Source organism: Onychomys torridus, chromosome 1 (assembly GCF_903995425.1).
Source record: "Onychomys torridus chromosome 1, mOncTor1.1, whole genome shotgun sequence".
NCBI lineage: Eukaryota > Metazoa > Chordata > Mammalia > Rodentia > Cricetidae > Onychomys > Onychomys torridus.
In genome coordinates, this window is record NC_050443.1 from 83,417,086 (window position 1) to 83,421,526 (window position 4,441).

Below are 4,441 nucleotides of genomic sequence, written 5' to 3' on the forward strand. Positions count from 1 at the left end.
CTCCCAGGTCCACTCCCTATCCTTCTGACCTCCCCCAAAACAAAATAATAAGAAGAAAAAATAGAAGAAAAAAAAATAGAAGTCTAATTTGTGTTGCCAATACACTCACTGGAGCGTGGTCAAACTCCCAGTGGCCACCCCCTTAAAGAAAACTGAATCCTTCCCCAACCTTACCCCCACCAGAAGCCATCAACTGTGAAGAGCTATACTGCACCATCACTAACACAATCTTTAGGAGTTCTTTTCAGTGGTTATCTGTCGACTGCTTCTTTTGTGGGGTGGGGTGATGTGGGTAGAGAGGCTGTCACAGAAGTCTTCTGTGTCTCTCATTCTCAACTGTGTGTCTGCAGTCATCGACACCACTGTAGAAGAATCATCCTTCTTCAATATTTCTCTCTTGAGGTGCTTTGGTGTTGTCCTTTCTTCCTGTCCCAGAGTTAGAGTGGTTTTAGAGGATACTTTGAGGCAAATATACTTATGAAAAAAAATGGGAGTGGGGCAACCCCACTTTCAGAACCAGCTTCTCAGTGAGCTGGAAACAGCATGACAGTTTACCAATGCAATGCACATCTCACATGGGCTAGTATATGTTGGGTGGAAGTTATGCATAAACGTGTTTTTATTTAAAAAACAAACCCGAGGATACATCCTAGAATCTGCAGGGGAAATAAAATCATACATATTTAGTTACAATGAACATATCAAGTCCCTTCAGATTTCCATTAGACCTGGTGTGTATGTGTCATTTTTCTTGTTTTGTCCAATACCCTATTAGAAGCTCACAGGAGTCTCTGGTGGTGGCTGCTTTATAAGACCACACTCAAAGTTTTCAAATTTGGGCCTGTGAGATGGTCCAGCAGTTCTCTGATTGGTACTTGACACCAAGTCTGAGTACCTGAATTCAATCCCTGGGAACCACATGGTAGAAAGAGGGTTGTCCTCTGACCTACAGATGCTCATGTGTGACACACTGCTTTTAACTGGAGTTTTTAACATTTTTTTTTCTTTTCTAACCTGCTTACATCCCGCAGTGCATTATTCAGTCCATTGTTTCTTGTGTTCTAAATTCACCTGTCTTTCCTATATAATCTAGCCCCTATTCCTAGACTTCAAAGTCTTTTTCTCTAGTTTTTTGGAAATTGCTGAAAATAACTCCATGAGGCAGGTTGATAGTGTTATTAATTAATTAAAACAATAAATTTCACCACACTTGCTGTAACACAAATCTTAAAAGGTCTTATTAAATAAAAAAAACTCTGTGCCAGCTATTGGGGTGAATTCTGAAAGATCAGAGAGACAGAACAAGCTACAGCTAACCTCACCTTGCCAACTTCTCAGTTGATCCTCTTTCCTCAAACTAGAAGCCTCTGAGCCCTCACTGGAATGGATCTCAGCTGAACTGCTGCTAAAAGCCTAAAAGCTTAAAAACCTCTAGTTCCTGGTTCTCACATCTTATATACTTTTCTGTTTCCTGCCATCACTTCCTGGGATTAAAGGTGTGTGTCTTTCCCAAGCAAGACATGAGATCTCAAGTGCTGGGATTAAAGGCATGGGTCGCCATGTCTGGTTGTTTCCAGTGTGGCCTTGAACTCACAGTGATCCGGATGGATCTCTGCCTCCAGAATGCTAGGATTAAAGACTTGTGCTACCATTGCCTAACTTCTATGTTTAATATAGTGGCTGTTCTGTTCTCTGACCCCCAGATAAGTTTATTGGGGTACACAATGTATCAACCACAACTTGACTTGTTCTAGATATTTAAACTCACATAATTTCTGCTTCTCTCCTTATTTTTTTAAAGATTTATTTATTTATTATGTATACAATGTTCTCTTTGCATGTATCCCTGCAGGCCAGAAGAGGGCGCCAGATCTCATTACAGATGGTTGTGAGCTACCCTGTGGATGCTGGGAATTGAACTCAGGACCTCTGCAAGAACAGCCAGTGCTCTTAACCTCTGAGCCATCTCTCCAGCCCAAAATGCCATTTTTTTTTTAAGCTCAAAATGCCATTTTTTGTTTTTGTTTTTTGTTTTTCGAGACAGGGTTTCTCTGTGTAGCTTTGCGCCTTTCCTGGATCTCACTCTATAGACCAGGCTGGCCTCGAACTTACAAAGATTCGATATTTTTTTTTTCCTGGATACTCTGTTACAACTTCAGTGAGATGATTGTAAGTGTATTGAGTTTTAAGATTCTGTGCTGCATTGGTTAAGCATGCTTCTTTATTCATTCCATCATCTTCAACGTATTTGGTATGCAGTGAACATTCAGTAAGTATTTGCCGTATATGTGTACCCAAATAGCCTTTAGTTAATGAGCAAAATCCATATTTTTCATGAAAATAGTCTGCCTGGACTCATTAGTCAGTCTCCCTGGTCAGGAAATTTGGAGACTACTCCTACATAGAGACTATCTCCCCCATCCCCTCCCTGAAGAATGATGATAATTGTTACAGCATATAATATGCAGAACTTCCCTTTGTTTTTAATATTTATTTATTTAGTGGAGTCTTTGAGATAGAACATTGGTATGTAGTTCAGACTAACCTTGAACTTTTAAATAGCTCAGGCTAGTCTTGAACTTACAATCTTCCTGTCTCAGGCTCCTTTGCTGGGATTATAGGTGTGTGCCACCATGTCTGACTCTAGGACTTGTCTTTAAACATTTCCAAATTATCTTTTCCTTTCACATATATGAAAACTGATTGAATTGACTTGGAGCTCTAAGGAAGGATAGAACAGAGCAAGAACTGAATTCCAGCTCTGGACTTGAAAAGTGGATTTCCTTGTTAGATTGATGAGAGGTTATACGAAAGATTTCCCTGCTAGAAGGGCTAAACTGAACTCAGGGACTGGGTATCTGTTACTTTTGAACCTGAATTTTGTCTGTACTAGAGATTTACTCCATACAAATAGGTTAATGCCCTATAATATGACTATTGGACTCAACCAAAGTTAGTGTTGATTCACTACAGAGGGAGGATGAGAGAGCTACCACGGGAGAGTGGGTGCTGAAGTCTGGAAACACAGGCTACCTTGAACCTTCAAAGATGGCAGTTAATGATACAAATGTCCCCAGAATTTTGTTATCTAAGTTTCCAAGAGGATTTGTTTCAGTTCAGTAGTACTTAATGGCTACTCACGATAAAGTTGTTTATATCCATGGACGCAGAAGGCAACAAAAACAAGTCGTTTAAGAATTCTGTCCTGGGACAGGTAGCTTGCTAGTTCTTACACTCATGGAGCTTCTACATCAGCGCTCAGCCCGGTCTCTCTGTTGGTGCTCATGATATCTGCACATGATATCCCAAAGTGCAGTTCCTTGGTATGCAACTACTTTGAACTGAAGGAAATGAGAAAGGCTTCAGGAAGTGAAATGTTCCTTCTGACTTCTTCCCTTTCTCATTCTCCATCTCCTACTTACTCCCCAGAAGCATGCTGTGGAAGATAGAATTCTTCTTTAAAGCAGATCAGGGAAACTAGAATTCTAGCCCAAAGCAAGTCATAAAATCTAAAGAGGTCATGCTGTACCTTTCCTGAACGTCTATCAGAAAAGCCACATTCTGGAAGTGTGGTATCTGCTACCTGAGGAGAATTATTACTACACAGAGAGGTCAGCAAGAATCTGAGTCAAGTAGACTTTGATAAGACACCTAATTTAGTACCAGTAATGGCTGACTATGTTTAAAGAAACTAAGCCTAAAATAATGACGCACAATTCCCAGCTCTTAGGGTCTTTGTTTTTTAATTCTCCTTCATCAAGTGAACATTAAATAAAAAAAATTTTTTTTAATGCTTTTCTTTGCTTAATTCAGTCCTTAATATAAGAGTGCTGGCCATAGATCTTGGAAAGGAAAAAGAAAAGGCATTCTGATTTTTCACTGTACACCTTCCAAACTTCCACTAACATGAGCAGGATCGGTTCTTTTTTTTTTTTTTTTTTTTCTTGAGAGTAGTGGTATTTCACCAGCGGCCTGCGAGGCGTACCCCACCCTGAACGGGGGGGGGGGGATGCGCGAGGATGGGGGGGGACCGCCGGGGGCCTCCCACTTATTATTCTACACCTCTCATGTCTCTTCACCGTGCCAGACTAGAGTCAAGCTCAACAGGGTCTTCTTTCCCCGCTGATTCCGCCAAGCCCGTTCCCTTGGCTGTGGTTTCGCTGGATAGTAGGTAGGGACAGTGGGAATCTCGTTCATCCATTCATGCGCGTCACTAATTAGATGACGAGGCATTTGGCTACCTTAAGAGAGTCATAGTTACTCCCGCCGTTTACCCGCGTCAATACCCGCCTTCGCGATGTTTGTTGTAACTAAACAGTCGGATTCCCCTGGTCCGCACCAGTTCTAAGTCGGCTGCTAGGCGCCGGCCGAGGCGACCCGGCCTGGGGTTGGACCGGCAGGCGAAGACCTGCCCGGCCCCGACCCTCTGTCCAAAGGGCGT